The sequence below is a fragment of the Protopterus annectens genome, chromosome 10.part0, assembly GCF_019279795.1.
Source record: "Protopterus annectens isolate FY-2018-M chromosome 10.part0, PAN1.0, whole genome shotgun sequence".
Lineage (NCBI taxonomy): Eukaryota > Metazoa > Chordata > Ceratodontiformes > Protopteridae > Protopterus > Protopterus annectens.
Window position 1 is genome coordinate 887,880,904 of NC_056744.1, and position 27,044 is coordinate 887,907,947.

Here is a 27,044-nt window from a genome sequence, read left to right on the forward strand (position 1 = left end):
GTATATGTGTTTGGGGGGAGGGTGACATATTTCATGTGAAGAGTCCAATGTAAGATTCAATTATAAATCTTTTAAATACTTTTGAAATGAATTTCAGTATTGTAGGCACCACCTTTTTATATGTATGTGTTTACATTATTATACGAAATTCACCATTTTTCCTGCCTTCTTTCTTGTTTTTCTTCTGCCTCAAAAGGTGATCCCCATGCATATGAGGGTGACATCTACTCATTGCATACTTTCAAATGTCCAGATTTTCCCAGAATGTCCAGATTTTTACCTCATATTTTTGGTCTGTTCCTCTGAGAATTTGTGGTTTTCTGGCTAATCACTGAGGATTGACGTTAATAAATGATATATATCTGAGTTTTATACTTCATATCCTTCAGAAAGCGCATGCTAACACAAATCCTGTTATTCTAGCAACTTTATAAGTTAATAAGAGCAATATTTAAAATGTGTCCTTATTTTTGTGCCTCTGCCCCTCCCCATTGTTTTCGGCCTTGTCCAGGTTTCTTGTGCTAAGAGGTTGAGAGGTATGACTCATTGCACTTCTCTTTACTCTTTATTACCCTTTTAAAATGGATGATGCCTGTTCCTGTTAAAACATTCTGAAAAAGCTATGTATGTATTATAGAAAGCACTTTGTGATACATTATAGAAAATGCTCTTTCCACCTGACTGAGAAGGATGTGCTCAAAATGGATGAAGATCATAGTACAGGAAAGACAGAAACTTTGTATGCATTGGTGTGGGGAGGATAGATTGCACTTTAAAATATCCATATGAGATTCATATGTGCATGTTTTTACATATATCAGACTTTCAGTTTTCAAAACACAGAATAAAAAAATTAATTTAAGCCATTTGCTGAAGTATAATATTTGATCCACCTTATGAGTGACATCTCCACTTTTCATCCACACCTTCAACTTCAAACATAAAATCTTCTTAATGATATCTCCACTGACACTGCTCTAGGGTCACTCAGTCTTACCCCTGGTTCTTCTATCACTACAGAAAGAAACTCTCCCACCCACCTGCTCACATCTTCAACCTTTGTCTCAGCAAAAATATCATGAGCTGTATTGCCAAAAAAGCTCGAATTAAACCACTTCCAAAACAAGATAATCCAAAAGCTACCTCACACTTCTGCCCTATCTGTATCCTGCCAAGCCTAGGAAACATCCAGAAAAAATATTAAACACCAGACTTTCTCAATACATTCAGCAATACCACCTTCTCGCCCTTAGCCAGCATGGCTTCTGGCCAAGACATGGTACCATAGTGGTCCTTTGGTCCCTTATTGATGATATCCTACAAAACACAGACAAAGGTAACCTCATATGAGCTCTGTTTATAGATCTTACAAAAACATTTTGTCTTATTGACTCCCCACACACATATACACACATATTCAAGAAACTTACAAAAACCTAGCATTAGTTCAGATACTCGCCCTGGTTTAAAAACTTCTGCACAAACAGGTACTTCAAAATCAGAAGAGGCTGTTCCTTCTTGGATGTAGCACCTTTAAACAAAGGAATATCATAGAGTTCCATCCTTGCAGCCCTACTATTCTCCATCTTCATTTACAAATGCCCTTATGGCCACCCCTAACTACCTCTCATCCTATATGCAGATGACATGATCATCTACACGTTCAATTATTCATACACATATTCAAGCCCAGCTTCAATCAGACCTACACACACTCTACAATTGGTTACTTAATCACAAATTATTACTCAACTCCTCAAAAAAAAAGAAGCATTTTTGAACACCTCAAAAGTTTTCCCAAGCTTCTATTACCTTAAACAACCACAGCATACAAACAACACTGTCTTCAAACATATGAGGATTTGGGTGGATCGGTCACTTAACTTCCACACCTACATTAGAAAAAAACAAGGTCAGAATAAACTCCCTCCTCTTCTGGATGAAAATTCTCCTAACCTTTCACACCCAACCAGAAAACACTATTAAAGGAATCCACTTCTTTTCTACAAGAAAAATTACAGAGCCCTACAAACCATTTCTAACACTATCTGCTGCTTCATCACTAACTCTTTTCAATAGTATGACTGCTACAACCTTGAAAATAAACTGAATGGCTCCCAATTAAACAAAGAAATGACCAATTACTAGATGGTCAGCCCTACAAAGTACTAAATCTGTAAACGTTTCTTCCCCCCTTTGCAGCCAAACACTCTGGAAAAAACACCCCATACAATGGAAGGCACTACTCACAAACCACTTCTACACTTATAACACCAAAACGTAAACTGTGCTACATAGAATGTGCCTATGGAGAAGATGTGTTCTGCACTACACAGAACATGCCTTCTTCATAATTGCTCCCATACTTCAGCGAGCTCTCCTAATTTAACTAAAAGAAACCAACTCTTACTACAAATTCAGACTGCAGCTTAAAAAGTACCTCTTCAAACATGCCCAGTGCTACTAATTCCCAAAGTACATGTCACCTACCTACCTAATCCCTGGTTCCAAACTACATATTCTGCATTACTTCTATTGCTCCTGAATGTCAATTACTTTTAAACTATAATCTAACTACTGTACATCACATCTTTATAGTACTTGTTTCACTTACGCAGAATCATATTATGTACAAATAATTATGGAACCATTTTATCTCTGCTATTTCAGTGACCTTTGTTTGTCGTGCTGCGGTAGCGCTGTCACCTCACAGTAAGACGTTGTCCGGTTCGACTCTCAGCTAGAGCGTCTTCTGCGTGGAGACATGCGTGAATGGGCATACCTTCGTTGAAGGTTGTGCATTAGGGCTGGCAACTCAGCATGTAAAAATCAACTACCAATCATTAGCGGACCGGAGTTCCACTGTGGCGACCCCTAACCGGGAAAAGCTGAAAGACACAACAAAAATTTACTCTAGTTACAATACTACTGCATTGTAAACAGTGTGTAAATACCGTTCTTTTAACATCTTTTTGAACTTCCTCACTGCAGTATTACATTAACTTCAAACATTTCTGTTATTATTTCATTTCCACTATTTGTTCTAAGGATGATGTATAAATGTTTTAATGGCCACTACTCTGGTTTTACTTCCATTGCTTTATAACATGTGATTTTTTTTTCACTAGTGCTATGCCTGCAATTGGTCAGTTTTGACCATTATACTATCTCAGGAAGCAAACAGAAATAAAATAAATTGCTTCTGGTTAATTTTGTCTTTTCACTTCAGTTTAAAGGTATGACATTTTGCCCTGAATGCTGGCCAGTAAATTGTATGAAGGCAACATTCTCTTTTGTTAGATGTTGTAAGATAGATTTCACAGGCAAAAAAAAGAAAAACATTATGCGTCCTGAGAACTCAAGCAACAGGCTGGCAGGCAGAACAGGTTCTCTTGTTGAGAGTGACAATGTAGGGGAATGATTTTGAAGTGGCGGTCAAAAAGAGTAATAAAAATATCTGACAATACCTGGTATTTCATATTTGTTTATGGATGTAGGGGCAGGATGTTTGTCATGGAAACACCAAAATTTCCTTATTCAGTTTGGTCAGTTCACTGGTACAGAGGGATAAAGCCCGAACTGTGAGCCAGATGACCAGATGGGATCATCTAGCAACCTGGGCAGAGAAGTGTCAGTGGGAGGGAAGAGGCTCAGTCCACTGCACTGCCAGCAGCTACTGGAAAAAGAGATGCACAGGATTCGGTGTATGGGCAAGAGATGTATGCCAAGCCTCATTTACATGTCAGCCTTCATGGCGCATAGGCAGGAATATGCATTTTCACGAGGTAAGCCATTGCAGGCCCTTTCATCTGCAAGCACACACCTCAGCAATTGGGAAATAGGTTAGGATCAGAAAATGGAGAAAAAAGACATTGCTGCCTAGATAACAGCCACACCACACCCACAGCTCTTACTCTATTAATGGGAAACAAAAGGGCTCAGTCATGGTTATAGTTAGATGGTTATCAAACAAGAGTGACAAAAAATGATAAAACACATCCTTATTCCATTTCTTTGTAAGGAATTGTGTTCATGGACCTGCCTTAAGATTTTGTTTGCTGAGTTAATGTCGGATCCATGTTAGTGATGAATGATCAGCTCTGTGAATGGAGTGATACTAGTTGGCATATACCAGCTGTCAATGACTGGTACTTTTTCACCTGTGCATCAATCACATCTGATGGATAGTCTGTAACCAATCACACTAAATAATTTAACTTATCCACATTATAAGGGTGTATTATACAGTAATTTTAAATTGTACTGCAGAATATGACACAATTGTTTCAGCTGTAGTCATATTCATCTGTTGTTTCTGTAAAACACATTGCAACTTATTTACACAGTATGCCCCTGTAAAGTAACTTTACATTGTTGGACTTTTTCTTCCTGACCTCTACAGAAAATGGTCATACACTGACCTTCCTAGATGTCAGATAAAATAAAGTAAAATGAACAGTTGTTTAGATAGTGGCAAAAATAATTTATCAGGCAATGCCTGTGTCAGTATACAAATAAAGATGGAAGCAGAAACAAAATAACATACATCAACATAATATATTTACCTGAGGAAGTTATCACTACCTCTTCAACTTCCCACAGTAGTCATGCAAACACTATATCCCCAGTGCCTAAAAATTACACAAGCCAGATTTTTATAAATAAAAAATGTATGTGTGCATGTGTGTGTGTGCGTGCATGTGCGTGTGTGCGTATGTGCGTGTGTGTGCGTGTGCACGTGCATGCATGTGTGTGTGTGTGTGTGTGTGTGTGTGTGTGTGTGTGTGTGTGTGTGCACTCATGCATGCACATATGTGAGATTGTGCATGTGTGTGCTCGTGTATAATTTCTCCACCTACACAACCACTTTTTCTTCTTCCTTGTAAAGTAATCTTCTGAAACTGCACAGTGAGACCGATGAAAAAATGCGAAGGAGAAGGAAAAAGACAAAGTGGAGGTTGAACAAAATGGAAGACTTATTCTCATTTTTTTTCTGTAAAACAATATCACATACTGTAATATAATACTGGTTCAGTAATCATTAGCTATCAAACTAAGCATTCCTTGCAAACTGCAAACAAACCTATGATAAAAATGTCAATCAAATTAAACTTAAAAGAGTTGATTTATTCTGAAGATCATACCATTTTGACATAAACTGGTGTTTCCACTGTTGTAATATCATGTTTGTGCAGATCACACAACCAATGGTGCAACACCTTTTTTCTAAAATTCATCACTGGGCAAACTACCATGACCCAGACAAGATTAACATTCCTGATTTTTATGTAACCATTCATTGCAACCCTTTCTGCGTGCAGCTAGTAAAAGTGATGGCTAGGCATATGACAGCTTTACCCAATTAGCAATAAAATCATCAACAAGAATAAGAGAAATTTTCATAAATGAACTGATCAAGTGAATGTAATGGAAAACTATTATTTAATTATTTACTTTATTTATATGCTAAATGGTGGGGTAGGCTGGTCCAAAGACTCCCTTTTGATCATCACCCTGATCGCTGGACAAGAATAACAAAAGCAGTCCTAATATACATTACTGCTGTGAGAATTTAGCAGTGTAAGTACTGAAGGCATAATAGTATCCTCACCTAGCACTGCAAAAATGCTAACAGTACATTGCAAATAGGTTGAAAAAAACTGCAGTCTACTAAAATGTGTTTAAGTCAATGATAGCTTAGAAAGATTAATGATCTTAATGACTGCACTAGTTTCGTGCCAGAGTAGAATGCACATGAGGCAGATATTAATGTTTACCAGGAAAAGAATGGAAAGAAAACGTCATATGAGGGTGGTGCCTGGCACATTACCAAAATATTTTTCTGAAGTACGTTGCAACACCTTCACTCTTGCTTACTTCAGGTAAGTTAACAACAGAGGAGAGAACAATGGCCTGACTCAAGTGTGAATGAGAGACACGGAATATCAGCATGCAATTACTGAGCTTATATCACTCATCTAGTGTGTTGCTTTGCTTTGAATAATGAGACACACAACATGGAGGCTTTGCAGACATCTTGGACTTTTACGGCAGGTAGTCCACAATTAGAATAATTTCAGTGCTGTTGATATAATACAGAAGAAAATAGATTGCAAGAAGAAAATATTAAAGTGTAACGCCTCTGTTTTCATAGTCTGTATACTAAGGGCAAATGTAAGTGAGCATTTCGAAAGTGTAAGTGAAATCAGTGAGAAGAAACCAAAGACAAAGGGGGAGGGGGCGAAAGGAGACATCCTTTAGCAGGTAATGGTAAGAGCGGCATAAACAATTTGAATAGAAGAAGGGGTTTGTTAGACAAGGAAGAGAGCTGAATAAAGGAAGAAATTACAGCATAATAAGATAAAGATATCGTCTGGACAATACAAACATCATGAAAACAGAACTAAGATTTTTTTTCTGTTTCATATCCACTCTGACTGTGTTTAAATGATGCAAGGAGAATGAAGTTATATAAACAGTAAACACTACCAACAAGAAAAATAATACTCTGATACTATAATAGTTAACAAACAATAATAGCAAATGAATCAGTGCTATATTTTGCCTGCAAACAATTTCCATCCTCAGCTCATTGTGAGTATTGTATGGTATTATGTTTGGGAGTTTTGTTAATTTAAGTTTGTTATTTCAACACTGAAAATGAGAATGCCTTATGCTTTCACCTTGCAACACCTTGTAGGTCATCAGTAGCAGACTGGTTGTTATACAGCATTGTAAATAATTAACCTTCTGTCTATGTTTCCAGTTCATTCAGATAGAAATTACTGACAGCCTAAAAGACTGTCATTAATAAAGTATTACACATAGCAGTCTTCAGCCTCAGGTTACATTTTAGTAATGATTCAAGGCTAGTGTTTCATAGTGTTACAGCACGCTTTTATTAGCAGTAATTGAGCAGAACATACTGGCTAGGCATAGCCAACAGCAATTGTAGCATCTTGCCCTAGAAGAGAAGCTCTTGACTCCAGAATTAACCATTACAATGGACAGAATTATACATGAATATCCTTGCTGCCTGCAAGCTCATACCTAATGTTGCCTTATTTTGTACACTCTAACAGCAGGTGTTGCAAATTTCCCCATCCAAAATTCATCTTCACCCTGATTAACTATTTTGCCATGCATTGTATGTCTGATCCCTTTAAGAAGCAGCAGCCACCCGCTCCAAAAAAAATCATAACTAATAACAGGCACTTGAGGCACAAAATGGAAGTTCATTACAACGGATATGTTTTACAAAACTACCAAAATCCACAGTGTAGGACTAATGGATTTAGCAGTTCATTCACCCATTTATACAACCATTCACTCATTTTTTATTACCTGTTTTAATACTATTCATGGTCAAGGGTAGAATCGCTCTCAGAAGTCATTGGGAGTAAGGAAGAGAATATGTCATTGACAGGATGCCAGTCCATCACAGAACACACACACACACACACACACACACACACACACACACACACACACACACACACACACACACACACACACACACACACACACACAGATGCATAACTACAGGGAGTTTAGAGGCTCCTCCATTCACCTGCCAGCATGTCTTTGGGGTGTAGAAAGAGTGGTGACTGCAGCGAAAACACATACAGACATACAGAATGAGTAAATCCTGGACAGAGGGTACCACAGCCAGGAAGAAAAACAGGGATCCAAACACTGTGAGGCAGAAATACTAATAGCTGCACCATTGTGTTGTCCTAATCAGTGGTTATATTGCCATCATTTTTTTCATGTGGTTAATTTCCCAAGGCAATGATGCATAAAGTAAAGTGGGGTTGGTATAATGGTTAAGGTGTTTATCTCACAGATAGATGGTATTGGGTTTGATTTGCATATTTAAAAGGAAACTGACTAGAATTAAAATGGTCTGCAAGGGCAGCTAGAGTAATACTTACCTATGCACCATAGATTATGGTGCAAACTGTGATTATGTATCTGATATTGTTAATCCTTGTTCATTCCTTACTCATGGGTATCGATTCCGAGTTCGGAACCGAGCCGGCCATTTTCCAAGCTCGGGTCAGCTTCAAACTCTCAAGCTAAACTCTTACCCATAATTCCCCTCTCCCTGTTACCTCAGATTTCGTTTGCCACGTTGCCATCCGGTCGTGTCAAGCTACTTCTCTTGAGCTAAATACAGTTAATTGTTGTTTAATTGCTTTACAAATTACTTTTCTGTCAGAAAAGTTGATATTTTATTGTCTCTTGCCCTATCGCATCTAGCTTTCATAATTTCCTCAGGTTTTTTCTGTCCTTTACTTACCTTTTTTACCCTGAGGTAATTTTCTCTTTACCGTCATTGGTAATCCTTTTCCCTTTCTCTTTCATATCTTCAGGTACTCTCTTGTACCATTGTTGGTACTTTTCTATTAGTTAATATGGCAGATAAAAAAGGTAGTCCAGGGTTTAAGTGGTGTTCTGATTTCAGACACAAACTGCCTACTTCTGATGCACACCCTTTATGTGTTTATTGTTTGGGAGCTTCCCATTTATCTGTTGAACCACCTTGTACTATTTGTGAAAACTTTTCTAATAGGACTTTGTTAGAAAGGAAAAATAAGCTGATACTGAAGGGACTTCTAAAATCTCCCTTTTCAGAGGCTATTTCTGGGTCAGAGGTCTCACCCCTCCTAAAGCCCATAAGAAAATGGATGTTTCTTCTAATGCTAAATCCTTGCCTTCATCCCCAGCTGGGGACTCTCACCAACCAAAACCTAAAAAGGCTAAAATTTCGGCTCCGGAGCTCTCTGTTAGCCCCAGTGCTTTCGGTGCCCAGACTTTTGGCACCGAGGCCATCGGCTACATTAGTGATTTTGGCTCCATCCTCTCCTGCAGCCTTCTACATATCGGCACCAAGGGGCTCCTCAGTTTAGACCATTACCACTGTATCAGCACCGACCGTTTATTCGGCGCAGACCTTGACTGCGTCGGCTCTGAGATCTTCCTCAGAACCGAGGCCTTTATTGTTGACTCCGGTTTTGTCAGTTCCAGCTTCGGCACCGATCCCTGTGTCAGTGCAGACAATGACATCGGCACCGATGACTTCTTCCATGCAGACAACAGTAGTCCAGTCTCTCTTAGCACCGTTGTCCTCGGTGCAGTGAGATGAGATAGGCACCAAGTCTGCCTCTTTTGTGGACAGGCCTGTTTCTCCCTCTGTCTCTGTGAGGTCCACTAGAAGCCTTTCTGAACAAGATGTGTTGCGTCTTGTGGACCAGGCATTCTTGGCCAGAGGTAGTCCACCCCTCAGGAACTATCCTTCCTTGGGAGGTGATCACCCATCTCCAAAGACACCTTCTTATTCTCCTCCTTCATTGCCTTTGAAGTCCATGGATATATTACAGTCTTCCCCTTCTGTGTTTTCCTTTATGGATCTCACTAAGGAACTGCAGTTGCCTTCATGGCAGGAAAGTTTTGCTACAACCCAGGATGTCAGCTGTGACATGCATAGCTTGCTGCTCCACAGCCATCCAGGGACTCCGGGTCGGCAGGCTGAGCCACTTAGGGGAGGGGTGCCCCCTGTCCTAGACATACACTCCTCTCTGGGTGGACCAGCCTTCCAACTGATGGAGAAGGCTTTCGCTGCTGCTGGCAATACCGGACTGTCTATACCTCTGCCCTCCTCTGGTACACTGGTTTCACAAGTCTCACCTAGTGGACACCGGGTGCAAGGGCCTCAGGACATATTCCCTCAGGAATCCCCCTTTCCATTGTCTTCCCCAGCTTCTCCCACTGAGGAGGTCCACCAGAAAAGTTTGTGCAAGAGGAAGCACATGGACTCCACAGAGGAGTCCCTCACCGAAGACACAGATTTCGATGAGGGGGAAGGATCCCCTCGGTCACCCTCTGAGGTATCCTTTGGTGATATCCTCGAAATCCTGAAACAGAGAGGTGACTGGCAGTCCTCTAATCCGACCCCTGAGGAATCTGTGTTCCTGCAGGCCTTTCGTGCCCAGCCCCCTACCTCCTGGGTTACTCCACCTGCCGATGAACTCATCAAGTTCATCATGCAGCGTGCTTGGAAGGCCCCTGATACCGTCAAAGGTATTCCCCGGAGGCCAGATAAGATCTTGTCCCCTCCTGCTTCGGATCCCCATTGGTCCAAAGGCCTTCCTGTAGATGCTTTGGTGGTGGTGGCTGCAACAAAAAAGGATCTGGCAGAAGAAAGCCAGACTGTCCATCCACCTAACAGAGAGTCCCGGGCCCTGGACAGAATAGGGAAGCACACCTTTGCTTCAGCGACCTTTGCTATCAGGTCCCTGAATTATGTGGCACATTTTACCAGGCTTCAAAGGGATCTGTTTTCTGAGCTCTCTGAAACCTTGGCTGGTGCAGTGTCTGATGAGGTCCGTGACAAAGTGGCCTCTCAGCTGGCCACCATTTAATCTATATCTAACTCCTCTATGCGACTGATATCTCACGCACCAGAAGGAGCAGCTAGAGCAGCGGGTTCAGCTGCGGTCTTGAGACAACAAGCCTGGATGTGCTTGTACAACTTTGCGGAACCTTTTAAGTCTTCCTTTCTTAATGCCCTCATTGAGCCCTCCTCATTGTTTGGGCCCAAAGTTAAAAGCACACTGGCCAGATGTGAACAGGACAGTAAGACCCTTTCTGCCATAGGTGTCCGTTATTCTTCCCCTCAATGTGCTTTCTCCCAAAACCAAAAGAGTGGGAAGATATGGTTCAAGAAATCTCAGGGTCCTTTCCATGACACACAGGCTGAGTTCTCCCCAGAGGCAGAGTTGGAAACTCACAGGGAAGACACTCCTTTTGGGGCAGAGGGGGACCATGTAACCAGGGTTCCAGGGATTCTTTCCCTGGTCAATTCTACCAGTGTTCCAGAAGAGCGGCCCAACTCCTTTCCTTTGGAGGTGGTTGGGGGACGTTTCTCCTTGTACCCTTCTACCTGACTAACCATCACCCCCGATTCCTGGGTGCAAAGGATCATAACCAGAGGCTATCATATCCCCTTTGATCTTTGTCCCATCCCTTCAAAAAAATCTTCCTGATGTTCCACCCAGTCAAAGGAAAGAAGCAGCACTAGAGATAGAAAAGCTGCTAAGAAAGAGTCATCCAAATAGTCCCTCCAGACCAGATAGGATCCGGATTCTACTCAAGACTATTTTTGGTGCCAAAGAAAACCGGGGACTGGAGACCAATTTTGGATCTCAGTTTATTGAACAAGTTTGTGAGAGTACAAAAATTCCAGATGGTCACTATACAGTCTATCCTCCCGCTTTTGGAAAAAGATGATTAGATGTGCTCTATAGATCTTCAAGATGCGTACTATCACATAAAGGTGGACAGGCCATCAAGAAGATTTCTGCGCTTCCATGTGGGAGCCAGTCACTACCAGTTCAGAGTACTGCCCTTCAGTCTCTCTACAGCCCCCAGAGTGTTCACAAAGTGCATGGCAGTTGTCACAGCTCACTTGCAACTTCAAGGATTCCAGGTGTTTCCATACCTAGACGACTGACTCATTTCTGCCCCCACCAGACATCTACTGGAAAAAGCCCTGGCATACTCTCTCCTCACTGCTCAAAAGGCTAAGCATAACCATAAACTGGCATAAATCCAATCTCACCCCATCTCAGTCGACAGAATTCATAGGGGTTATCTTGAACACAAAGAACTGCAGAGCTGCTATTCCAGAGCACAGAATTTTAAGGATAAAGCAACAACTAATTCCAGTCCTTTCAAAGGAAAAATCCATGGCTCACTCAGTTCTACAGCTGTTGGGTTCCATGGCAGCCTCCATCATCATTGTTCCCCTGGCCAGGTTTCACATGAGGCTTCTAAAATAGCTACTGCTCACCCAATGGTATCCTTTTCAGCATCCTCTTTCAGCCATGATTCGAGTAACCCACAGGTGCAAACAGGATTTAAATTGGTGGATGACACACAATCTCTCACAATGGTCTCACCCCTTCTCCTCCCAGCAACCCAAGGCCAGAGTGACCACGGACGCCTCCCTGATGGGGTGGGGGGGCTATGTCAGGGACACACAGTCCAAGGCACTTGATCCCAACTGGAGTTCCATCTGCATATAAATGTTCTAGAGCTGAGGGCAGTGCTTCTGGCATTGCAAGCATTCCATCCCCTGCTGCCATCTGGGACAATTGCGATTCAATCAGACAACATGGTGGTGGTCTGGTACATCAACAAGCAAGGTGGAACCAAATCTTACACCCTTTGTCGAGAGGCCATGAGGATATGACAATGGGTGATGGCTACCAACCATTTTCTTCTAGCAACTCACATTCCCGGGAGTTCCAACGTGATAGCAGACAGACTCAGCAGATGCATCCTTCAACCTCACGAGTGGTCCCTAAATCCCTTGATAGCGGCGGAGATCTTCCACCGCTGGGGCTGTCCTTGCTGTGACCTGTTTGCATCCCTGACCAACTACAAATGCAGCAACTACTTCACCCTGATTCCCCCTCTGGGACAGTCACCCAGGGACGCTCTAGTCCACAATTGGTCCTCGGGTCTTCTCTACTCATTTCTGCCCTTTCCTCTCATTCCCCATTTTCTGAAGAAAGCCCGGCGGTTGAAGAGCAAGGTAATCCTCATAGCACCATATTGGCCCCGACAGATTTGGTTCCCATTCCTTTGGCCTCACCTACTAGATCGACCATGGATTCTCCATCCAATCCCGGAGTTGATCTCACACCCACAGAACCTGATTCATCCCAATCTGAACAGCCTGAAGCTAATGGCTTGGCTACTCCAATTCCCTTGATTGCCAGGCAGAATGATCTTTCTTTACCAGTACGTGATATTCTCATTGCTTCTCATAAGTCTTCCACTAGAATTACTTATCTGAGCAAGTGGAAAAGATTTACCTGTTGGCTGAAAGATAAACAAGTAGACCCCTTTTCAGCACCAGTGTCGATAATACTAAACTATCTGGCCGACCTGTTTCAATCGGATCTATCGGCCTCTACCATTAGAGTTCATTTGGCCACATTTCTCATTTTCATGAGGGTGTCCAAGATTCCTCTTTTATGTCCCATAAATTGTGCAAAACCTTCATAAAAGGTGTGACTCATCTGAAGCCACCTTTTAGAGAACCTATTCAACCATGGGATTTATCATTAGTTCTACAAACTCTGAGAATGGCACCTTTCGAACCAGCCTCTTCTTGTGACCTCAAGTATTTGTCATGGAAAACCTTGTTTTTGGTCACTATTACTTCTGCCAGACGTATTTCTGAACTTCAAGCTTTATGTATCAAGAGTCCATACTTGATTTTTCATAGAGATAGAGTGTCTCTGAGAACTAATCCATCATTTCTGCCTAAAGTGATCTCTGAAATGTTCATTAATCAAGTCATTGAATTGCCAGTTTTCTTTCCCAACCATTCAAACAGAGGAGAGTATTGCCTACATACCCTAGATATCCACAGGCAAATCCATTTTTACTTAAACAGGACTAAACTCTTTCATAAATCTGACCAGTTATTTTTGGCCTCTTCTAGATCTAGATTAGGATCTGCTGTTGCTAAGGTCACATTAGCTCATTCAACAAGGTAGGTGGCAACTTCTGCTGCCCTCCATGCCAGAGCTTCTTTACATGACATCTGTGCAGCTGCAACTTGGGCTACGCCTCATACCTTCATCAATCATTACAAATTGGATTTGGCCTCCAGGGGAAGAGCATCTTTCGTTTCTATGGTGCTCAGGAATGTCCTTCTATGAGAGCCTCCCAGGAATAGAGGTAGCTGGGGATTCTGTCCCATGTGTAAGGAATGAACGAGGATTAAAAATATCAGATAAAGAAGTCTTGTCTTACCATAACGTTCCATCTGTATTGTTGATCGTCGTTCAGTCATTACGACCCTCCCTCCTTCCCCCTCCTGTGGTTTCTAGTGGATCTCACCATCCAGTTCTCTTAGGTTATTTGACCAGAAGTAGCCTCTACCTTTTTTAACTTGCAAACTCAATCTGAGGTAACAGGGAGAGGGGGACTGTGGGTAAGAATTTAGCTCGAGAGTTTGAAGCTGACGCGAGCTTGGAAAATGTCCGGCTCTGTTCCAAGCTCAGAACCGATACCCATGCATAATGACTGAACAAGGATCAACAATACAGATGGAACGTTATGGTAAGACATAACTTCTTTTTATCTCTTGTGAATAACATTAAAACGTAGATTGGTAGCATTTCAATGAGTTTTTACCTACAGTAGTAGGTATTTCATGCCCATTAATAAAGTAGACTAATTCCCTTATGATGGGTGTCTGACAGAAAGATAAAGAAGATAGTCAGACACCCTTCATAAGGGATGCCAGCAACTACCTGTTTACCAGTTCACAGGACATCAAAGGCAGATGTAAGGAGTATTTCCAGCAGCTTCTGAATGAAGAAAATCCCACAGAAGTTGTACTGCCCCAGAAACAGCCTACAATGAAAGAAGAAGAGGAACCCACCCTAGAAGAAGTAAGAACAGCACTAAGGAAAAAATGAAGTCAGGGAAAGCAGCAGGCTCAGATGAGGTCACAGCAGATACGATCAAGATGCTGGATGAGGTAGGGGAGAAATGGCTCCTGAGGGTACTAATACCAGTGTGGAGAGAAAGGTGTATCCCAGATGACTGGACAATAAGCATACTCATGCCAGTGTACAAGAACAAAGGGGACATCCACAACTGTGGACAGTACAGAGGCATCAAACTCCTACCACATTGCATGAAAGTTCTGGAGAGGGTGATTGATAAATGGATACACAGAGTAGTAACATGTAAGATGGGAGATGAGCAGTTCGGATTCAAGTCAAGATGTAGCACAACTGACTTGATGTTTGCAGTGAAACATACTTGAGAATAAGCTAGAGATGAGGAGAAAGTACAACTGGGCATTCCTAGACTTGGAGAAAGCATATGACAAGGTCCCAAGAAAGCTGATCTGGGCAGTACTGCAGTGGTTTGAAGTCTCAGAAACATTGGTAGAATTAGTGCAGGCTATGTACTAGGACTCAATGATTCAAACATGAACAGTGTTCGGCCTCACAGAGGGGTTCTCAGTAGGAGTGGGTGTACACCAGGGTTCAGCTCCGAACCCACTGCTGCTCATACTGGTGGTGGACTACATTAGCAAACAGGTCAGAGGGGACAGATCAACAAAGTTGCTGTATGCAGACAATGTGGCATTACAAGCAGACTCTGGGCTAGAACTTCAGCAAAGGATAGGAGAATGGAATGCAGAACTGAAGGCACATGGGATGAAACTAAGCACAGATAAGACAGTAGTAATGGCAGCAAACTGGGGAAATCAGGAGAAGCTGAGAACAGAGATAGAAGGGAAGATAGTGGAACAGGTAAATAGCTTCAAGTATATGGGAGGGGTGACTGAGGAGAAGGGAAGTCTGAATCAAGAGGTCAAAGCTAGAATCAGAGGGGCTGCAGCCAACTGGCATATAGTGTCAGGTGTAGTCTATGACAGAAGAATGCCAAAGAAGCTAAAAGTAAGGTGTATAAGAAAGTGGTGCAACCAGTACTACTGTATGGTACAGAAGCATGGGTAGTAAAGGCAGAACAGATGAAGAAGCTAGAGGTTATGGAAATGAAGTGTCTTTGAAGGGTGGTAGGATGCAACTATGGGGCAGACGAAGAAATGAGGACATAACAGCAGAAGCCAAAGTAGCTCCAATTGCAAAAAAGATCAAAGAGAACAAATTATGGTGGTTTGGACACATGCAGAAAAGCAGAAGACAATCTGGTGAGGAAGATTTGGGACAGACAGGAAGAAGGTAAGAGGAAGCAAGAATGTCCAGCAAAGAGGTGGATGGATTGTGTGAAAGAAGATCTGCGACAGTCAGGCATGTGTTGAAGAAGGCAGGAGTGTGGCACTGAATTGAGAGAGTTGGCGACAGTTAACACAATACCCCGACCCCAGGTAGAAAAAAATGGGGCTGATAATGATGATAATAATAAAATAGACTAAATAAGGGCTAAGATGTCCCAGAATAGTTATACTTCAGTCAAATTAGTATGCCAGAAAAAATGTAGGAAAAACAGTATCCTCCGTGTTTATTTCAGAGATGCAAAAAGAATTGCACATTGTTGATTGTAATTATTTCCTCCACCAGTGTAGTTTAATGCTTGTCCCTTTAGTGATCTTATCTCCCTCTACTGTGGGCTGTTATTTTTATTGACACATTGATGTAGCTGATTATCAAACCCATGCACGTGTCCAGTCACTTGGATCCTGCCAAGAGATGTAAGGTTCAAGAGAAGGCAAGAGTTTATTTATTTATTTATTTATTTGTTTATTTAACATTTGTTTGCCAGAAAGGTCCAACTGGACACATGTCCTTTTTCAGCAATGTCCCATGGAGAAAAGCTCCATGAGTAACAGTAAATTATAATGTACATATTACAATAATCAATAAAGTATAAAGTAAACAAAATGTAGTATACATAAGGAAATACAAATTTGTTACATCTTGATAACAAAACCTAGGCTTTGAACATAGCTAGTAGTATTTGTAAAGTAAGAGTTGACCAATTCATGTAATGTTGGAGTGCATAATCCTTAAAAAGAAATAAAACATATATGTAATGTATAATGTGTGAATATAACAAACATTAATATGGTTTGTTTTCTTATCTGTTAACTTATGTGTACCTACATCATAAGTGATAATTTAATAAAGGTGTTCAAAAACAACAAAAAAGGGATGCCAACATAGATATCACTTCTTAACATTTTGACTAAGATCAAGTATAGTGTAGTGTAGATAGACACAGCTGTGACTGCTTGGCATTCAGATGCCCCCCCCCCCCCTATTAGATTGTATTTTTGCATTTGACACTGCAACAATAACCTGTCATGGGCACTGGCTGTCAGCATCCACTTCCATGCTCACTATTACACTACTCTATCCAAAGTTACAAATTATTATTAACAACACCACTCTGATTTCTTAATTGTCCATGACCTGATCCTTCTCATGTTTGTTGTCCTAGTTTCCAATCTCAGTGTTAAGTTAAGCATGCTTTTCCTAAATTTTCAGGAAAAAAAGTCTGCAATGAACACAACATGATAACATGGCAGCTATTCCAATAACATTATAGTAAGAGATGATGGGCAGAAATGCTGGAATCTCACACAACGTTTTTGGAAATTAGTTAATGCTGATAAATAAGTATGGCTGAGCACAGAATATTGCTGGAGCAGGGTTTCTACACTACATGCCTATGTAGTTTTACCTCACAAACTTTAATAACATTGTAGGATTTTTCACATCATCAGACAGTTACTGTAATTTTGCATGCAATGTGTTTGACTCATGAAAAGGTTGTCTAGGGAATTTGGGTCAAAAAAATGTATGCAGTCAACATACAAATGCATGAACACAACTTTAACAATATGTCATACTTTAATGCCAGCTTTAAAACACTATCATTTTTCTTTACATGATGCCTTTACTGTGACAACTAGCTGACTTTTTTCGTAGCTATATCAAAATGAATGTTTTGTTTGTGTATGTGTTGACATATGTGTATGCATAAACAAAACAAAGTATTGGTCTGCCATTAAATTGTGCTCTTAGATGATCCATAGCACATTAAGGAGCTGCTGACAGCCTGCTGAACCCAGTTCTAAGCCTGCACTTCTCCAATTGCAGTTTTGTTAAAGGTCAAAGCCTATTGTTTGATGTATAGCATTGTCTAATTGATTAGTGATGACAATCAAAGTTTACAGTTGTCAAACATTTTCTATTCATATCCTCTGATGCCAACATTGCGGTATGTGAATGCCCAGCTTTCCGCTAGTGTTGTTATCGCCACTACACTACGGGTGCCTTTCTTCCACTGCTTCTTAAGGCTTAACTAATATATGGGATGATTTGTTTTTCCTCACCTCCACAATGGTAAGATGATTTTGGAAACACCAATAGCCGTAACAAACCTTTATGTCCATGTATTTTCCATTACTCTGTGAACAATGGCTTGCCGAGTGTTGCCCACTATAATTTTTCATGTAGATATACACCACAGTATTTAGCAGATACAAAGACCATACATCTCCTAATGTTTCCTTTTTATTTTATTACAACACAAAGTAAATGGGCTAAGACTTCAGGCTCATCTGCATAACACTGATCATAAAATAATAACAGTGACACTCATAACTACCAAGAATATAAGTTATTAAAGGTTTACTTTGAAAAAAGTTTTTACACAGAGTACTTTTTATCAAACTTAAAAAAAGCTACAAGAAATTCCATCATCAGTAATCATAAATGCTACTTTTTATTTGAATATTTATTTTGTTACGTGTATTTATCTGTGTTAATCTTATTTTAATGTGTTAAAATTTAAGCACAATCTGACACTTCTGGGATGCTTCTAATGCAAGTATTTACTTCAATTAACACATGTGAAATTTAAAAAGCAATGCCATCATTATTCTGACATATTTCTAACATGAGCATGAGCAGTGTTTCTCAGCCACATAAATTATATAAGTCTCACTAGGCCGTTTGTAAATACAAGGGTGCAGCCATTTACATTTCAAGATTCTTTAGTAATGAAAACATTTAAATCAACTCCTTCTTAAATATGTTTAAAATTATAATGTGTTCATGATTTTTCTTCCTGCAAACATTTATTCTATTAAATTAGTATATGACCTACATGATTTCTGACAAATTTCTTGATACTAAAACATTTAAAGTAAGCAATACTGAATTAGTTTAAGCCCAGCAAACATGGCTGTTGCTAGTATTCTTACTTATCTGCACTAAGAACTGTATGTAGCATGTGAAAACAATGCAGATAAAGTTATTTGGTGATGACATTAATTTTTGTGCTCTGCTCAGAATGTTTAACATTCTGACAGATTAATATGCTTTGTTAAAGCAAGACTACATAATGAACATGTCATGTATATATGCATTGGCTGCATTTCTTTATTAGAAGACAATTCTTTATTAGTAAATGTACTCCATTTATGACTTTTAAATTCACATGCACCTAGGAAGCCAAAATGAAAGCACTAGTGAAGGCAGCACACTTTGGCCTTGCACCGCATCAGCCACCAACCATGTTTTAATGTCCTACTCACTACCCTCCTGGTTGATCAGTCACTTTCATCCCCCAGACTAGGATTACCTTTTTTAATTTCTTCAAGTCTTTTGGGTTTCTAATACCATGACAGGGATGGACCCCATTCCTAAGTCAAAAAGTTCATGAAATTAGTATTGTTTCAATCTTTGATGTTAGCCAGAAGTGCTCTTCGTGGCACTCACAATGTGCCCAGTAATGACTCCTGCAATAAATATGGAGTTACATGTATCTGTAACATATCTAAGTATGATTGTAAATAATTTTTTATAAGACCTGTTGCTCCTACTACTACTGGAACTGCCTGGGTATCTTTCTTCCACATTACCCTTAGTTCTGCCTGCAAATCCTGGTATTTTATGACTTTGTGTCTCTCTGTACGCAAGATACTGTAGTCACTGGGTGCAGCAATTTCAGTGATCAGTGCTACTTTTGTCATCTTTTCATGGATCACTGTATCTGGTTTCCTCGCATCTATTTTTTGAACTGTTGGTAATGGATGACCCCATGTGATATAAACTTCATCATTTTCTATGATGCTTTGTGGTTCACGTTTCCAGTGTTTTTCAGCTACTTCAGTATTATAATGTTTGCACAATCCACAAAGCAACAGTCTTGCAACATTATTATGTCTTTCAATACACAATCCTCCTGCCATTAGTATATCACAACCAGCAACATTATATGCAACTGTTTCCAATTCTGTTTTACAAAACCTACATTTGTCTGTTTCTCCAACATGTCCAATGGACTTTGTAAACCAACATGTATGTAGTCCACTATCTTGGGCCGCCAATATTAACCTTTCATCTTTTGGTTTAAGTTCACCTCTCCTTCACTATTCCTGCTTTCAGTCCTGATCAACATAAGGTTGTTCTAAGAGTTTTCTATACTTGCAACAATATTTATGCATTTTCCACATTTCTTGCCTTCTCATATGATCCTTCACCTTATATTCTTTCTTTTGTTTTTTGGCACATTCATTCACTGCCTGATTTTTACCTACTTCTGGTTTGATTTCCATTCCCACTTGACATCGATATGCTTCTGCTAAACTAAGCAGGGAAATCATCTTCGACTTATTCACTTCATGTTTCAAAACATTCACTACATTTGGGTCTTGTGAGGTCAGCAGATATGTATGCAGTCCCACAATATCCATAGGATTACCAGTGTGGAGAGTCTTCTGTTAGTGGAGTCCAAATTTAATTTTCTGGATGAGGTAAAGAGAATATCAAGGTATTCAGGTACAATATCATTGTTGGTAAACCACAAGGACTTGTGATGGGTGGCTTGACATGCTACAGAGAAGTCTTACCCCCGCCATGTGAAGGTATTCTTTAGAAGGTGACAGTAAACTATAAGGCATGATTTTAGGTGCATCTCTGCCCCCTCCCTAAGATGGCAACAACATCTACTTCCCAGATACTCACCTAGCCCGTCTGATATTTGTAGCTCTTGTCTTTCAATGAGGCCAAAGGAATGGTCTGCCTTCACTTTCATTTCATCCCTTATTCCTCCTGCCAAAGAAGAATGAGCAGGTAACGCCTGTTCATTCCTCCCTTCTCCCCACCAGTTCCTAATAGGTACCTGGTACGCTAATAAAAAAAAAATAGGTTGCCTAGGACATAGTCAGGGCTTTATTCCTATAAACCACCAGAGCTGTCAAGAATACCTGTATTTGCAGTTGTCATCTGTGAGAACTTTGAATCTTTAAATGCGTGTTTCCTGATCAGCTATATTTTTAACTTGCTCCATGTCCACAAATTGAGAACCATGTGTTAGAAAAACATTTAAGTACCTAAATGTTGAATGCAGCTTAAGAATACTATTATCTAATGGTTTGAGTGTTTTTTTCTTTTTGTTTTGTATTATCCATTATCTTTAAAAGGAGGTTACAACATGACCTACATTGCAATATTTTCATATTATTCTGGGATATATATAGGGAGAAGTATTATTACTAGAAATGGTAAGTTATTCTGTCATTATACATACACTTGATGAGATCACACCTTAAAAACTGCATACATATCTGGAAACTCCACCTTACAATTACATTGACATAAAAAAGGGTATGAAAAAATGCAACAAAATCAGGTATTTTCTTATATGGATAACATATCAAGACAGGTTCACATAACTTAATATGCTTACCATTGAAGGGAGAGAGGAGAGAAGACATGACAGAAACATACAAATATGTCAACATTATTAATATTTAAATGGATTCTTAAAAAACAGAGAGCTGTTATTTATTCATTTGTATATATGTATGTATGTATATATGTATGTATGTATGCCTCTACTGGTATTTGTTTACACAGTTAGTTTGACTGGGCCTAAATAGACCCAGCTTCAGAGGAGGCCCAGAAAGAAAAGCTCCAGTACAAAAATACAATTTACAATTAATGATTATATTGTATTAAGAGTTATAAAACAATACTGAGTCATGAAATATAGTACAAAGTATAAAAGAAGGAAACTTATTATATTATACTGTACAATGCAATTTTTAAAACAACATGCAATATGATGTAATTTTGTAATAATATCATATAACAGTGAAATGTTGGCACTAGACTTATACTAAGTTACAAGGAAAAAATAATGAATATAAAATATAAGGTAAAACATAAAAAGAGTATTTATTACAGTATATAAACTATTGAAAACAGCTGAGATGCAGGTTGGTAGGCTGACAGTAGGAAAAGATGGGTGAGATGAGAAAGGTAAGAAAAGAGAAAAAAGCAGGAAAGATAAGTGAAAAAAATACTGAGGCGGGAATAAGGAAACAATGTAGGTCAGAGACAATTAGAGTAGGTGGGGAACAAAGGATGGCAGAGTGTATAATGATATCTTGTGAAAAAAAGCAGAAAGGTGAAAATAACTGTTTTATAGACGGCAAGCCCACCCCCATGCACTTCCCAATGTGATGACTGCACCAACTATACCCCATTTCTTATATATTCTAATTCTGAGATCACTGTATCTCAGAGGAGGTAATAAAGATAGATAACCATAAAAGGTTGTTTTTAGTGAAAGGATGACCCCATTTCTCTTCAAACAAACAAAAAAAGCAGTTCATTAGTTTACCTTATAGACTTATTATCATTGTTGTTAGATATGAATGATTTATGTACATCTATATGATGCAAAACTCTTTCCTTTTTTTTTTTTTTTTTTTTTTTTTTTTTGCTTAGGATACAGGACAGATGGCTGAGTACACTGCTTTTAAGAGAAATCTGAAACCACCCACCTTAGGAAGAAAAGAAAAAAAGTCCATAAAGAAAAACTATCACCTTGGAATTAAATGCTTCTTGTTATTATTGTTGTTTTTCATTGTATATATGTTTCTGAGATATTTTAATGCATCAAAATCATGCCAACTACTTCTTAATATATTTTACCATGGTTTATCATAAATGGCCATCATGGCTCCTGTCACACTAATTTGATCTTCTGTTACTGCTTGGCCATCTGTGGACTTTTTGTTGGAATTTCACTAATTTTTTTCTCAGACTTGCTCCAACATTTTCATAGCAGTTATAAATCCTCAATAAAACAAAATATCTGAACTGCAGGTTTTTCTAAAGTTTTCAATTTGTAGTCCTTCATGTATTGACAGACCCTGCCTCACACACTTCCTGAGGTGTCAAAGCAATCACTGTAAACTGGGAACTGCAATACTTCATAGAACTTGTACAAGACATACAAACTACTGATATTCCCCAGTGCCTGTAATAAAAAGATGTGTTTTTAACCCTTAATGTAGAAATTGGTTCCATTTGTTGAAAAGTATTTTACTTTTATAATACCCATTATCTTAAAGCTATTCTTACAATGTTGCATAGTACTGCTTCAAAATAGGTAAAAACTTGTGTAACTGAATTTGTGTTTTTATGAGATTATTATTATTACAATTATTACTGTGGAACAAATGCCTTTGCACATTACATTTTCCACTTCTGTTGTTGTATTGCTGCCCTCTTGATTTCTTATACTGTAGTATACTACACTTCATCAAAACCATAATTCCTGAGTGTGATGAATTAGTTGTTCTCTGTGTTGTGACTAAGATGAAAACGGTACTGTCTGTAAGTATGTTGTACTTATATAAAACAATGCTACCTACAAAAAAGTGAATCAATATCCACAAAGATGTGGTCAACTATGAACACCAACACTGTTTCTATTCCTCTGTGCAGCTAAAGCTGTAGAGAAAAGTCTCTCTGCACATTAGTACAGCATCTTGTTACATGAGCAAGACTGAGGACTGCCTATGTATGATGGCAGTACCTGATAGGAAAAACATACAGATTCCCTTGTATCTGTGGCATGTCCTCTGCTGAGGCACATAAGAGATAAAGCTTAAAAAAGGTGAGTGCGCTTTCTCTTCCTTTGATTTCAAGGTAATGAAATTAAATTAAATAAAAGATTTATAAAGTACAGGTAGGTTACTGGTTAGTAAGTTATACTGGAACTATGTTATAGGGAAAAAAGAAACCCCAGGCTTGAGTAAAACTAAATATGAGGATGGACTTTTCCTTCAATGATGCCTTGTCCCAGTGGGAACTGTGTATGGCTTTTTTACACTTTGGTGCTTCTAACTTGGATATCCTCCAAATTGACATGAACACATTTTCTAGGAAGGTTATTTGAGATCAAATGTAATGGCAAGCTCAAAGGGAAGAAGCATTAGTTTTCATTCATAAAACTAAGTGCCGAACAGGTGTTACTATAGCTCTTTAAGTCCGGAGTGAAGCAATCCCTTCAACTATTGTTTTACAGCAAACGTACATAATAATACCCTTTGGAAAGATGACCACCCCTACAAATTACAACATTGATAGCATTCACCTAAGAACAGACCCAGTGGTAAGAGACTTGGGAACTCAAATTGACAATAATCTGAACTTTAATCACCATATGTTCATGTGGGTGAGAAAATCCTTCTACATGGCTCAACTAATTAGTAAGGGTGCGGCATCTAGATCTAAAGAGATCATTATCCCACTATACTCAGCCCTCATTAGACCAATAATCAAGTACAATGCACCCTTCAGCATGTACCCGACCAGGAATGTGCAATAGCTGGAGCAGCCACAGAGGTTCCTCACTAAAAGAATACAGGGTGTAAATAACATGTCCTATGCAGACCATCTGAAACTCTTGTCCCTGTACTTGGTCTCCTACAGACTACTGAGGAGAGATCTATGCCTATCCTACAGGGCCTAGTATGGATTTGCTACACCTTCACAAAACAAACATCACTAGTATTACCCAAGCTAAGAATCTAAACTTCATCTGTAACATAAACAAAACATATTGGAGGTACAGGTATGTGTATCAGAGATTACTCTTTCTCTGGAGCAGACTCCCCCATTCATGTGAAGCAGCGCTCTTACCTAAACCTATTCAAATGCAGTTTGGATCAATGGATGGGAAATTGCAAATTCACCCCTGGCTTGTCACCTGCGGCCATTATGGAAAACGATAGCTTGTAGATGCCCTAAGGCACAGGCATACATCAAAGCTGTTTTGGTCTGTGGGCATTGTTCATCTGGAAAATTGGGCCATGAATGGTTAGGCTAAAAAAGGTTGTAGGGCATTTAGCCTAGTAACCTCCTATGACCTATGAAACTGAGAGATCCTCATGACAAATGCAACAACACATTGTGTGAATCCCAAATGTTCAAAAAAGTCTAAATCCAACATTAGAATGGATAATTATGAAACTCACTGTTATACTTACCTCTGCTAACTCTACACTCTAGTGTCACTTTACCTTGGACTAGGAACAAAACTCAATAAAATGAAACCTTGGACTTAGTATATATTCCACTATATATTCCCCGGGTTTGCTATTAAACTCATCATTCTGAATATCAGAATGATAGTTTTCAAAATTATAACATGAACCCACCTGGGTGAAGCTATAGTTAGAGAGACAGGCATACAGGATAAAACACAGATAAGTGCAACTAGATGGACAATAAATTGAATCAGTACTGAATACAGAGGTTAGATACTCTAGAACCCAAGGAACTGAGCAAGCGACAAGTTATAAAACTTTGTTTTTAGGCCAATAAAAACATCTTACTCATTTAGAAAGATATGATTTTCAAATGTCAAGTTTCTTAGCTTCCCTCTCTCTCTCTCTCGCTCTATATATATATATATATATATATATATATATATATATATATATATATATGGGTCTATGGCATTTCGCCGAAAATTTCTGACATACGGCCCAAATTGCCGAAAATAGTACTGACAGTGTGTCTGCCCTTTTCCCCACTGTAGTACGATCTCGGAGTGAGAATACTAAAGTGGGGGGGGTGTGGGAGCATAGCCCCCCCACCTACTCAGGTTATAAACTACTTACTTACCCTTTTAATAGGGACTGCTCAATATAAAACAATACTAGACAATATTAAACTCTACTGGGTGGGGGGGCTATGCCCCCACACTCCCCTACTTTAATATTCTCACTCTGAGATTGCACTACAGTGTAAAGGGCAGATACACTGTCAGTACTATTTTCGGTGAAATGGATTTTCGGCAATTTGGATTCTATGTCAGAAATTTTTGGCAAAATGACACTGATATATATATATATATATATATATATATATATATATATATATATATATATCATCATTCCCTTTTTCCCATTTACATGGGGTCGGGGTATCGTATTAACTGTCGCCAACTCTCTCAATTCAGTGCCACTCTCCTGCCTTCTTCAACACTCATGCCTGACTGTCGCAGATCTTCTTTCACACAATCCATCCACCTCTTTGCTGGACGCCTTCGCTTCCTCTTATCTTCTTCCTGTCTGTCCCAAATCTCCCTCACCAGATTGTCTTCTGCTTTTCTACACATGTGCCCATACCATCGTAATCTGTTCTCTTTGATCTTTTCTGCAATCGGAGCTACTTTGGCTTCTGCTCTTATGTCCTCATTTCTTCACCTGTCCTGCAGTGTGCATCCTACCACCTTTCTCAGGCACTTCATTTCCATCACCTCTAGCTTCTTCAACTGTTCTGCCTTTACTGCCCAGGTTTCTGTACCATACAGTAGTATTGGTCACACCACTGTCTTGTACACCTTACTTTTCAGCTTCTTTGGCATTCTTCTGTCATATACTACACCTGATACTCTATGCCAGTTGGCTGCAGCCCCTCTGATTCTAGCTTTGACCTCTTCATTCAGACTACCCTTCTCCTCAACCACCCCTCCCAGATACTTGAAGCTGTTTACCTGTTCCACTATCTTCCCATCTATCTCTATTCTCAGCTTCTTCTGATTTCCCCAATCTGCTGCCATTACCACTGTCTTATCTGTGCTTAGTTTCATCCCATGTGCCTTCAGATTTGCATTCCATTCTCCTATCCTTTGCTGAAGTTCTAGATCAGAGTCTGCCTGTACTGCCACATCGTCTGCATACAGCAGCTTTGTTGCTCTGACCCCTCCATCCTGTTTGCTGATGTAGTCCATTACCAGTATGAACAGCAGTGGGCTCAGAGCTGAACCCTGGTGTACACCCACTCACACTGGGAACCCCTCAGTGAGGCCAAACACTGACTGTGACTTGAGTCACTGGGTCCTTGTACATAGCCTGTACTAATTCTACCAATGTTTCTGGGACTTCAAACCACCGCAGTACTGCCCAGATCAGCTTTCTTGGGACCTTGTCATATGCTTTCTCCAAGTCTAGGAAAGCCCAGTTTGACTCTCTCCTCTTCTCTAGTTTCTTCTCAAGTATCTGTCTCAATGCAAACATCGTGTCAATTGTGCTGCATCCTGATCTGAATCCGAACTGTTCATCTCCCATCTTACATTCTACTATTCTGCGTATCCGTTTATCAGTCACCCTCTCCAGAACTTTCATGCAATGTGGTAGGAGTTTGATGCCTCTGTACTGCCCA

The 27,044-nt window shown here is 39.7% G+C and overlaps 1 long non-coding RNA gene across 1 annotated transcript; it reads left to right on the forward strand.

Moving 5' to 3' along the window:
• The first annotated feature begins 5,899 nt into the window (after nt 1-5,899).
• LOC122812815 lies at nt 5,900-22,877 on the forward strand. Its single transcript, XR_006366579.1, has 2 exons — nt 5,900-6,054; nt 22,311-22,877. It is a non-coding gene; the product is annotated as an uncharacterized LOC122812815 (long non-coding RNA).
• Nucleotides 22,878-27,044: the final 4,167 nt, after the last annotated feature.